Source organism: Suncus etruscus, chromosome 1, assembly GCF_024139225.1.
Source record: "Suncus etruscus isolate mSunEtr1 chromosome 1, mSunEtr1.pri.cur, whole genome shotgun sequence".
NCBI lineage: Eukaryota > Metazoa > Chordata > Mammalia > Eulipotyphla > Soricidae > Suncus > Suncus etruscus.
In genome coordinates this window covers 64,854,166-64,867,555 of record NC_064848.1, presented here as the reverse complement: position 1 = coordinate 64,867,555, position 13,390 = coordinate 64,854,166, and the positions used below count along the sequence as shown (strand labels likewise).

Below are 13,390 nucleotides of genomic sequence, written 5' to 3'. Positions count from 1 at the left end.
CGTGGTTTCACAATGGACAGGTTTAATAAGGAAACTTCCCTGGTAAGTCCTAAAGCCCGAACCTATTGTGCTGCTATTCCCACCTTGCTGGCTTGCCCAGGAATGTGGCCAGGAAAAGCCCTGGAGTTCCGAAGGAAGGAGGTAGAGGGGTGCTGGGGTGACCCATGTCCCGCACCCCTCTCTAGGCCTGGTTAAAGAGGCCTTTGGCATGGCGGGGGGCTGCCAAACCACATGCTAGCGGAACCTCTGGCTCCCAGGAAGGAGATCCTTCCAGAGCTAGAAGGCCGGAAGGTCAGAGCCCCCACCCCAGACCCTCTTTTTGGAGCTGGGAGGGAAATGGGGTAAGCCTAGGGAAACCAATGAGCTCCTCCAAGAGACCCACCTCGCTGGCTTGTCCAGCCATTTGGCCAGGAAAAGCCCTGGAGTTCCTGGAGGAAGGAGGTAGAGGAGTGCTGGGGTGACCCATGTCCCGTACCCCTTCCTAGGTCTGGTTAGAGGCCTTTGGCATGGTGGAGGGCTGCCAAAGCCCGCTGGCATAACCTCCTGGCTTCCAGGAAGGAAGGAGATCCTTCCAGAGCTAGAAGGCTGGAAGGTCAGAGCCCCCACCCCAGACCCTCTCTTTGGAGTCGGGAGGGAAATGGGGAAAGCCTAGGGAAACTAATGAGCTCCTCCAAGGGACCCACCTTGCTGGCTTGCCCAGCCATGTGGCCAGGAAAAGCCCTGGAGTTCCCGGAGCAAGGAGATAGAGGGGTGCTGGTGTGACCCATGTCCTGCACCCCTTCCTAAGCCTGATTATAGAGGCCTTTGGCATGGCGGGGGGCTGCCAAAGCCCATGCTGGCAGAACCTCCAGGCACCCAGGAAGGAAGGAGATCCTTCCAGAGCTAGAAGGCCGGAAGGTAGAGCCCCCACCTCATACCCCCCTTTGGAGCCTGGAGGGAAATGGGGAAAGCTTAGGGAAACTAATGAGCTCCTCCAAGGGACCCACCTCACTGATTTGCCCAGCCATGTGGCCAGGGAAAGCCCTGGAGTTCCGGAGGAAGGAGATAGAGGGGTGCTGGGGTGACCCATGTCCCGCACCCCTTCTTAGGCCTGGTTAAAGAGACCTTTGGCATGGCGGAGGGCTGCCAAACCCCATGCTGGCAGAACCTCCCGGCTCCCATGAAGGAAGGAGATCCTTCCAGAGCTAGAAGGCTGGAAGGTCAGAGCCCCCACCTCAGACCCTTCCTTTGGAGCCGGGAGGGAAAATGGGGAAAGCTAACTCTTAACTCTTAATTCTGTGACTAACTTTCAGTTCCACTCTTCCTCCAATCTCCACTGAGGGAAAAAAAAACCCAGATTTAATTTTTTTCAAACTCTTTTAGTAGTATCACTTGATTTGGTTTTAAACCATTTTCACTGATGTACTTGGATTTACAATTAGTCATAATTTTCATGAACATATAATGTCAACAACCACATATATCCACAGAGAGCTTGCTTCCTTCCACCAGTGTCCCAAGGACTCCTCAAGTAATCCTTGAACCAACTCTACCATCACCAAGAAGATCAGTTATGCAGACAAACTCTTTAGTATGGCTTTTATTACTTGATCATTTTAATGACCATCACTATCTTCTATTAGCTATTTTAACTAGCATTAATCCCTTGAAATTCTCATTATAATTTGTATTTCCAGTGATATCATTCTGTTTATTGTTTCTATCAACATGTCCTGTGTGTTTGCACGTCTGAGAGTTTTTCTTCTAAGCCATCTATAGTATCCACAGAGTATCTTTAGGTCTGGAGAGATAGTACAGAAAGTGAGCAGGACATCTGCCTTGCACATAGTCAATACAAGTTCAAATTCTGGGACCACAGGAGTCTTTCGAGCATAGGCAGGAGAGATCCCTGAGCACAGAGCCAGTAATACAGTTAGGTGTCGCTCAAACAAACTCCCACACCCTAATGAGAGAGAGAGAGAGAGAGAGAGAGAGAGAGAGAGAGAGAGAGAGAATCAAATATCAAATCCTACCAGCACTTCAAAGGTTGAATTTAAATCCCACATGTCCAGGAAGCCATTCTTCCAGGATCAGAATAATTTTATTGCTATGAAACACATGGGTGGGTATTTAGGACCACACTCAGAAGTGCTAAGGGGTGGAGCCAGAGCGATGGCCCAGCGGTAGGGCATTTGCCTTGCACTCTGCTGACCGAGGACAGACCGCAGTTCAATCCCTGGCATCCCATATGGTTCCCCAAGCCAGGAGCTATTTCTGAGCGCATAGCCAGGAGGACCCCCTGAGCATCACCGGGTGTGACCCTGCAAAAAAAGAATGACTAAGGGCTATTTCTGCATCTCTTATCAGCACAGTGTTGGGAGATCATATGAAAAGTCAAGGATCAAGCTACAGGAGGCTGAATGGGAGATGAGTCTCAATCCCCATGCTTTTTCCAGCCCAGAGACCTTCTATTGATTATCCACAGCTTAATACAGATTCTTGAGGGGGAACAAAGGAAGCTTAATGTATATTGGCTATACAAAAAGTTGAAATACAATTTGAGTTTAAAGTTAATTTAAGTTTCATACCTTAAGTTACAGTTAGACTATGCTATTGATGAAGTAGAGATAAAACAACTATATCATAAAAATTCTTTATTCAGGTCTGAAATTTACTAATCTAAAAATCTTCTAAAACCTCAAATGCCTATAAAGGCTAGAGGTAATAAAATTGTGTTAATCTTACTGGCTTGTAGGACTTGTTAGTGCTATGAACAATTTTTGTATTACATCCCTAAGTTACTCAAATTCAAATAAACCATCGTTTTTGTATAAACCTAATTGTTTAAAAATCAATAATTAATTTATGTATTTAAATTCAATTTGGTTTTTATTTATCTAGGTCTTTGTATGTACATAAGCATATAACATATACTTAGGGAGAAAAAATTACCAAAGGAGTTAAGACTACCTAGTTCAGTAAAGAATAAAGTATCACACAAGCATAATTCTTTATACTAGGATTCTTGAACTATTTCTATAAAGTCTTCATGACTTCGCTATTCTACAAAGCACATAATTATGGAAAGCTTTAGTTGTATGTGTCTTATTTATTTCTGTATACCAGAGCTTGGCACAAAATGAAAATGGTGTAAATATTTTCAATAAAAAAACAACTGAAATCTCTGTACCTTATTGCAGCATCATAAAATTTATTTATTGATCTGCTCACAAACATATTTTAAAATTTAGGCAAAATGGCAAGAAACTGGATCTATAAAATACTGAAAGTGAAAATTTTAGTACCAACAGTGAATTTATTGATCCTGTTATAAATTTTACTTTAGAGAATTTTTTATATTCTGTATATAAACTTCTCAATTTATAAAGATTTTCTTGATTTCTCTGAAAATATATAATTTTCTGAAAGAATTAGATGAATTAAATTTATTGCTTCTTATGTAGAAATAAACATATTAATATATGAAAATCTACTAGAGAAGTATTACACTTATGCTATTAAATATAAGGTATACAAAATGTGCTGTAAAAGACAAATACTTTCTTGGAAGCTTCAGGGAGGCCCTCAGGTGTGTAATAGAATTAACTAAAGCAAAAGGAGCCCCCATTGGCCATTAGTAATGTATTGAATGAGTAAGAATGTAAGATTACTTGGGAAGATACTTATAGTGTAATTTATTTTTAAGCTCAAGAAAACTCTGAGATAGAAAAAAAACAAGATGGATCAGGTATGAGAAATCAAAATTAAAGCAACTGTGAAAATCCTCGGAAATCTCAGGCATTTATTAGTGACTAAGACAGTAAAGGTTATATCAGTGAAGGTTTCATATGCCACACTAAGGAGAACTTTATAAAATAATTTGGTGATTAATATTTTAAGTAAAGGGCACTAATAAAGTCTTCTCAGCAGGCATGAGATGATTAATTTGGTTATTCAGTATTCAGATGACTATTTTCTCACTTTGTGAAAAAATATATTTTTCTAGGGGAAAAGGGCATAGTAGAAAGCAAAATAAAGATCCCTTTCTATGCTTATGATCTTAGGAAATATCAAGTAATAATATAAACAAGAAATTTATGTGGCATGATAAAAAGGAAGGAATGCTTTGGAGACGAGAGACAAATGCCTTACAGGAGATGTGGATTATTAGTACAGTTTCAACAAGACTGTCTCAGCAAAAGAACAAAGTGTTCAAGTACATGACTGTGCACTGGCAGCAAGTACCGCTTTTTGACTCTGGAGAAGCTGTGCAGTCCTGGAAGTCACTTGGGCTGGAAATTCTAATTCTAGTATCCCAAGAACCAAGATTATAATATGGCATAGGGAGGAAGGACAGTAGGGGTAAAACCAAAAACTCCAGATAACATTTCTGGGTTGTGAGAAAACTTGGCACTATAGGGAGAGACAAGACTATAATAGCATTTCCTAATATGGAACTCAAGATGGAAGGGCCTATTTCTTGGACTACTTGAAGGATGTATAGTATTCTATACTCTGAGAAAATACTGAGCCATCAGAAGATTCAGAGAGAAAATATTTGACATAAAATTCTGTAAACTCTCTGGCTGCAACATAAAACATTGACTAGGGGAAGGCAAGGTTAGAATTAAAGGATCCATTTATCAGGCTAATGTATAAATGACATGAAAAATAATGCCTGGGTGTATCCAGAGGAGTAGAAAGTATATTGAGAAATGGTCAAATTCAAGCGAAATTTAAGAAAGGGCCTATAGGATTTGTTAATGAATTATAAGATCAGAGATAGATCAATTATAACACCAAAATGTGTATCTTCCATCTTGGCTAGTGGCAGATGAGACAAAATAAGAAGGTAGAAATGGGAGTTAGAGGGATTGGAGTGATAGCAAAGTGGTAGGGCATTTGCCTTGCATGTGGCCAACCCAGGACAGACTAGGGTTTGATGCCCAGAATCCCAAATGGTACTTGAGCCTGCCAGAATAGATTTCTGAGTGCACAGCCAATTGTAACCCCTGAGCGCTCCTGGATGTGCCCCCCCCCAAAAAAAAAGAAAAAAAAAGAAAAAGCATATATCATGCCAGGGATCAAACCCAGATTGGCCCTGTGAAAGGCAATAACTCTCCCTACTGTAGTATAGCTCTGGCCCCAGACTTTGAGCTCTTAACCCTTGCATTAGCATATTACTTTAGAAGAAAGAGGTTTCTGGTTGGAAAGTACCTTTATTATAGTGTCAGTCTCTATGAAGCTCAGGGAGACAGTGTATAAGAAAAGTCCCTTTGGATGGGCAAGGAAGAAGGGGAAGTTAAAGCCAATAGTGAGTGATTAAAGAGTCCTCTATCTTCTCAGAACTTGATGTTAACATACTATCCTTCTGTACTCTAAAGAGAACAGTGGATAAGTAAAAGACCTGCCATTGCAGTTTAAGATGATAATAATTCTGATTTGCATTTTGATTCAAAAGAATATCTTCAAGTCTAAGGTGTGTCTTGAACATAGCATTTGATTCCTTTCCCAGTTGTAACCTACTGTAATATTTCCTTCCCTAAATAACAAAAGTCCAGTTCACATTTTCTTTTGCTTTATTTCTAGTCTTCCTATTATTTAAATGTAGCTAAAGAAATCTGTTGTTTTCATATCCTTACCTCCTATTTTCTCTCAAAATCTCAAATCTATTTCTACTGCATTATCCATATTATCCCAGACTTCCGTATTGATAAGTCCAACTTTCAAAAGCATTTGGATCTGCTGATCACTCTTTCCTTACAGCACTGTGCATTAAAAGTTACCTTATTTTCAGATGAGATGAGCAGATCCAGAGATAATTGCCACTAAAAATTCATTTCTCTTATAAACAAATTTCAAGAGAGGGGGCATGCCATACAACAGGAAAATAGAGGTAAATACTAGAATCAAACAGAATATAAGGGGAGAAGGCAGAAAAATAAATAGAAACCTTGAAATATGAATCTGAGTTAAAATATGGGTAGGAACCTTTATTGTGTTTTCCACAGGAAGAAATAGGTAAAGGGAATATAAACTGACTTCAAATGAGCTAGTTTCAATTATAATAGTAGGCTTAAGATTATTTATTATTTGGTTATGATGGCAGGTAGATAGTGATCCAAAGCATGAAAGGCCCTATTTGAAGACTCTTGATTTAGTCATTTTACATGTGAAAAGTGCAATCCTGGATGTTGGGGCAATAACTCAAAATGTTGGCATAAATGACATCGCCTGGTATTGTCCTGGTGCTCCCTAACCATGAGGCTTGAATTCGTTGGATCAAACATCAAAAGAACTGATCTCCAGATTCCCAATTCAACTAAAGAGATCCCTTTCCACTCCAAAAACTAGAATTTTTTCTACTGACTAAGATAACAAATGTGAAAGGTGCACTCAGAGGTAAAACTCAAGAACTGGTTGAGTCTAGGACAGGCAGTTCTTCCAGAATCAGGAAGGCCCTGGATATCAAAGCATCAGAACTAAAATAATAAACATCATGATTCATTTATCTTCTCATCATTCTTCTTTAAGATTTATGAACGTTGGAATGTCCCACATCTCAGCCCTTAAACCTTTACTCTTTCCCTTTTCTCCAGGCAATGTCATGCAATCCCATGTCTTTAATAATATTTAAACACTGGTGACTACCAGATATATTTATCTCCAAGCCCCAGATCACCTATTATCCAATTGCAAACAAAATCTATCTATCCAGATGTCTAATAGGTTCTCAGATCAAATGTGCAAACATAACTGTCAATTTCTTAAACAAAAGTTATCTCCTAATCTGTTCCTCTTAGTTTTTCACATTTGAATAAATTCACCTTTGTCACCCATTAACTCAAACCGCAAGCCTAGAAATTCCTAGATTCCCTGATTTTTTGTCTATCTACATATCTAAACTGTCAGTAACTTCCATTGTATTTTTAAAATATAAGATATAAAGAAAAGACATATTTTGTTTATGAATTGAAATAGTTCATGTTTTTAAGATAGCTATATTTACTGATGGATCTAGAGATTCAGGGAAATCCCTCTAAAAATTTCACCATCTTCATTCTGTTGGGGGTTGGTACTGCAAGTATAAAACAATAAATTAATACCATTACAAACTACAATACCTTAATGAAAATAACAGATTACAAAAAAAACAGAAGGAAAAGGACATCCTTCCTACTTAGTCTTAAAGTCCTGAAGACGCTGGGAACTAAGAGATAGCATGAATATAAGGCGTTTGCCTTGCATACAAAAGGATGGTGGTTCAAATCCCAGCATCATATATGGTCCCCAAAGCCTGCTAAGAGTGAGTTCTAAACGAAGAGCCACGAAGAGCCAGGAGTAACCCCTGAGCATTTCCAGGTGTGACCCCCCCCCCCCAAAAAAAAAAAAGTCGTGAAGAAGCTAAGGAGAAAATCATTTGTATTTTCCCTTGGAAATATATGAGCTGATTCAAATTTTATAAAAATGCATAGTATAGGAAAATAGTTTAAAAGACTGTTATTGCAGCTCAAAGTTCAAATTCAGGCATAACATACTCCCTTAGTCATTCCAGTTCTGCTGGGTATGACTTTGCTACCTACCAGCATTTCTGGGCCTTAGCATTGAATTGTCAGGCTTGCACCGTCGTGCCTAGTATATCAGGAACCGTCGTGCCTAGTATATACCCCATACCTCTGATTACTGCTGAAGAGGACCTACACACACAGACACACACAGACACACACACACACACACTTGAGGTCCACCTGGTTTTGATCCCCAGCACTCCATGGTCACCTGAGCCCTGCCAGAAATGATTTCTGAGTACAGAGCCAGGATAAATCTTGAGCATGCTAGATGTGGCCTCAAAACAACAACCAACTAAAGAGACAAATATTAAAACTATAGAATTTTTAGGAAAAAGTACAGATGTAAATTTTTGTAACCTTGGTGTAGGTCATAATTCATAGCATCTAAAATCAAACAATAAGTGAAAATAGATAAACTGAACTACATCAAAATTAAATTAGGGGCCAGAGAGATAGCATGAAGGCAGGGCATTTGCCTTGCATGCTGAAAAACGGTGGTTCAAATCCTGGCATCCCATATGGTCCCCTGAGCATGCCAGGGGCGATTTCTGAGCATAGAGCCAGGAGTAACCCCTGAGAGCTGCAGGGTGTGACCCAAAATCCAAAAAAAAAAAAAATTAATTAAATTTGTTTCTAAATTAAATAAGAGCACTTATACTTTAAAATATGCTATGATTTGTTTCTAAATTAAATAAGACCACTTATACTTTAAAATATGCTATGAAAAGTGAAAGAGTCCTCAGACTGGGAGAAAGTATATGCAAATTACATGTTTGGGAAACAGCTCCTCAAAAGTCTAATCATAGAATTATCACTTAAATAAGCAATTCTACTTCTACATATATACAGGGGAGGAAAATCATGTCTACATAAAAACTTTACATAAGTGTATACATCAGCATTTGTAATAATCCAGTAAGCAGAGTGAATTTGAGCATCCAACAACTCATTCACAGCTAAACATAACATAGCATATTCATAGAATGAAGTATTCAGAAATGAAGTACTGGCATATATTGCAACATAAAGAAAATTCAGCTATTCTCAGGACACACATAAGCTAGACACAAAGACCACTGTAGTATAATACTATATATAAAAATACCTTGAATAAGCAAATTGATAGAGACAGAAGTTAAAATATTTGTTGCCAGGGTTGATGTTAGAATGGATAGGAAAAGGAAATTGTAGTTTTAAGATATGGATGTGGCTTTTTGGAGTGAAAAGTGCTTGAGCAGTATAAGCAAAGCATATTGTTCTTCTAAATCAGGGATTTGTTTTCTGAAAACTCTGCATAAAGCAGCCTTCCCAATCCACTTCATGTAAAATATTTGGGGGTTAAAAAAAAAAGAAAGAAAGAAACCTTAAGCATCTGGTGTTAAGTGGAAAAAAGTATAAAAATAAATTAAAGAGAAAGATATCTTTGGATGTTATGCAAATGATTTGTTTTGTATTCGAAGGATGTGGCAGGTGCTAATTTCAGTTAATGCCTAATGCAAATATCATGCAAAGCTCCCTTAGGAACTTTTAAAATGACTCTGGTACTACTCAAGCAAGCTGCCTTAATTTACTAAATAAGGTGCATATATGCATTTTTCATTGATGATGGCCTCACAGAAGGATTATTACTTTACTTTGTAAGTGCCAGGGAACTAATTCAGGGCTTCATATATGCAAGGAATGTACTCTGCCACTGAGTTACACCTACAGGATTAAATTTTGTAATGAAGTAAAATAGTTTCACTTAGAAACTATGAGGGAAAGAAGAGAGTATTATGAAGAAAGAAAAATGTTACACCCCAAGCTGGAATCTGGGCAACTCATAGTAGTGAAGTGAGCACAGAATTTAATCTTATTGGAAAATTTTGGGAGTAGTGGATGATATACCCAGCAGTTCTTATAGCTTACTCCTGGCTCTGTGCTCACTCCTAGCAGTACTTAGAGGGTCAGCTACATGCAAAGCAAGCACGTTAACTTTCTGTACTATTTCTCAAGATCCCCAGATCTTATAACTGCACAAAGAAACACAATGGTAGTTTTCTCGAAAACCTTTGGCCCCAGAGTATAACAAGAAGAAACAGAGCAGAAGAGGAGAAACACAAAAGCTTATATTCTCTTTTATACTTTTATTATTTAATCTTTTTTATTCTCTTTTATATTCTCTTTTATACTTGAAAGAAATCTGAAGAAAGATACAGCTGTTTACACTGAGCAAGTGTTAAATTATTTGCTTTTCATAGAGGTCTACAATAATGTTCTAATACTTTTTTTAATTAATATCTTTATTACATCTTGATTACAAACATGATTGTGGTTGGATTTTAGTCATGTAAAGAACACCCCCTTCACCAGTGCAAGATTCCCATCACCAATGTCCCAAATCTCCCTCCTCCCCACCCCACCTCCGCCAGTACTCTAGACAAGCTTTCTACTTCCCTCACTCATTCACATTGTTATGATAATTCTCAATGTAGTTATTTCTCTAACTGCACTCATCACTCTTTGTGATGAGCTTCATGTGGTGAGCTGGAACTTCCAGACCTCCTCTCTTTTGTCTCTGAAAATTATTGCAAGAATGTGTTTTATTTTTCTTAAAACCCATAGATGAGTGAGACTATTCTGCGACTATCTCTCTCCCTCTGACTTATTTCACTCAGTATAATAGATTACATGTACATCCATGTATAGGAAACTGTCATGACTTCATCTCTCCTGACAGCTGCATAATATTCCATTATGTATATGTACCACAGTTTCTTTAGCCATTCGTCTGTTGAAGGACATCTTGGTTGTTTCCAAAGTCTGGCTATTGTAAATAGTGCTGCAATGAATATAGGTGTAAGGAAGAGATTTTTGTATTATATTTTTATGTTCCTAGGGTATATCCCTAGGAGTGGTATAGCTGGATCATATGGGAGCTCAATTTCCAGTCTTTGAAGGAATCTCCATATCATTTTCCATAAAGGTTGGACAACATCCCACCAGCAGTGAATAAGAGTTCCTTTCTCTTCACATCCCCACCAGCACTGATTGTTCTTGTTCTTTGTGATGTGTGCCAGTCTCTGTAGTGTGAGATGATACCACATTGTTGCTTTGATTTGCATCTCCCTGATGATCAGAGATGTGGAGCATTTTTCATGTGTCTTTGGCCATTTGTATTTCTTCTTTGACAAAGTGTTCATTTCTTCTTCCCATTTTTTGATGGGATTAGATATTTTTTCTTCTAAAGTTCTGTCAGTACCTTGTATAATGTTGCTATTAGCCCCTTATCTGATGGGTTTTGGGTGAATAGTTTCTCCCATTCTGTGGGTGGCATTTGTATCCTAGGCACTATTTCCTTTGAGGTACAAAAGCATCTCATCTTAATATAGTCCCATCTGTTTATCTCTGCTTCTATTTGTTTGGAGAGTGCTGTTTCCTCCTTAAAGATGCCTTTAGTTTCAATGTCATAGTGCAGTACACTTTCTTATCTGATTAATTATACTGAAATCTGGACAATTTCCTAAAGACCATATTTGATAATTTCTTCAAGGTGAACCATGAACCAATGAGCTGCAAGTGTTAACCTGAGGTGAGGCAGAAATAACTGCATGAACTTAGGATCATATCTATAGACCTGGCAAAGTTTTCTGCATCAGTATCAGAACTCGAACTTCTACTGAGGAAGACCCTAATGCTGCCTTGGCACCAACTTGCGCCATATTCGGTTTATATGACACCCTGATGACTTGTTTTCAAGCAACAACTTGTTTTCAGGGCAGGTGTCCCTGCATCTCCATCTAACAGTAAGATGAAACCAGAACATACTTAATGGCTCCCTGGCTTTGACATAGGATCTATGCAAAAACCAGGATCTCAAATAACAGAAACTTTACTTCGTCTGTGAAGAACTTTTACTGGGACCATAAAGAAAAACTTTAGGGTTAGACAACTTAATATGCCCTGAGCCTATAGTTGGTCACGGGTAGGGTCTCCCTATTTTTTAGGCCAAAAGTTTTTCCTTTCTATTCTCCCCAACTTTTGCTGTGCCTATGCAAACAAACAAACAAAACAACAACAACAAAACACCTGCCACACCCTATTTTTGTTTCTTTTAGGTTTTTTAGTTTTTTGTTTTTTGGGGGTTTTTTTTCTGGTTTTTGGGTCACACCCGGCAGCGATCAAGGGCTACTCCTGGCTCTATGCTCAGAAATCGCTCCTGGCAGGCACAGGGGACCATATGGGATTCAAACCACTGACCTTCTGCATGCAAATGTTATTTCTCTGGCCCCAGTTTTGTTGTTTTTTTTTAATCTTTTAATTATAGGCTCCCACCTTTTTCATAGAACCTTGAGACACGGATTACTTTGTTTTACCTCATGTTTCTTCATTTTTTTTCTATAAAATTAAGAAGAAAGGAAAAAAGAAAATTGGGGTCCAGGGACCAAGTGGCCTGGGGTGCATTGGTGGAGAAAAATAAAAGACAGAATTAAATATCCAAGCCAAAGTCAACAACAATAGAATCAAGAGACCTAAACTTTAACAATCTACATTTAAATGGACTTGTTACACTGGCAGGCAAGGGAGAAAGGGTGGAGGTATAGGATGCACTCTGGGATCATTAGTAGAGAAAGATCGACACTGGTGGTGGGAATGGTCCTGATTCACTGTATATCTAAAATTCAACTATGAAGGACTTTGTAGATCACAATGCTTCCAGTAAAATAAATTCTTTTTAGAAAGATCCCCAGAATTTTAATCTTAAAGTATCAGAAGTGGTACATGGGCAGTGTTAGTATTTCTTTTTAAGTCTCTGAATAATTTCTAAGACAGCCAATGTTGAAGCCCTCTGTTCAGTGATTCAAAGGTGAGTCAGGCTAGAGAAACACTATTTTACAAAACTTTGGGGGAAGAATTCTCATGTCCTCTATGTTTACAACAAGTAAATTTTTAGGATCGTCCACTCTTTTTTTTTTTTTTGGTTTTTGGGCCACACCCGGTAACGCTCAGGGGTTACTCCTGGCTATGCGCTCAGAAGTTGCTCCTGGCTTGGGGGACCATATGGGACACCGGGGGATCGAACCGCGGTCCGTCCAAGGCTGGCGCAGGCAAGGCAGGCGCACCTTACCTTTAGCGCCACCGCCCGGCCCCAAGGATCGTCCACTCTTAATGGTATTTTTAAAATAAAATTTTTCATTCAATTCAACGTTTTGTAAACTAAACATATCTCTGCGAGTAAACATAAAAAGCAGTATCATTGATATTGATTAATAGAGAATTTGAGCAAAAATAAATGTAATACAAATTTAAAAAGTTTAAAAATGGGGCCCAGAGAGATAGCACAGCGGCGTTTGCCTTACAAGCAGCTGATCCAGGACCAAAGGTGGTTGGTTCGAATCCCGGTGTCCCATATGGTCCCCTGTGCCTGCCAGGAGCTATTTCTGAGCAGACAGCCAGGAGTAACCCCTGAGCACCACCGGGTGTGGCCCAAAAAACAAAAACAAAAAAAAAAAAGTTTAAAAAAAATAAATGTAATACAAATTAAATGGTGCTTTTAATTTCTACCCAGATGTAAACACAAGGTTAATATTTAACCAATTGCTGTTATCTGGAGTGTGAGGGTCAAAAGTCTAAATTCTGTTTGATTTATTTTCCCATATTCTAGTGAATAAAATGTAAAAAATTTGTGTTTTTAAGATTGTGTCATAGGCAACTAAAAACTTGTGCCAAAAGCACCTGCTCTGGTAATTAGATCTCACTTTGAAGGGTAAATATAACAACATCTTACTAGTCTAAAAATGCAATATTTTTAAAGGGTTTTCTTCTGCACTGCAGGTCCTGTAGATATATTTATATTTATA

General features: G+C 38.6%; 1 pseudogene; it reads right to left on the bottom strand.

The window, feature by feature from the left end:
• LOC126007276 (vesicle transport through interaction with t-SNAREs homolog 1B-like) overlaps positions 1-11,251 on the bottom strand; it is a 28,235-nt pseudogene extending 16,984 nt beyond the window's left edge.
• Between the last annotated feature and the right edge of the window lie 2,139 nt (positions 11,252-13,390).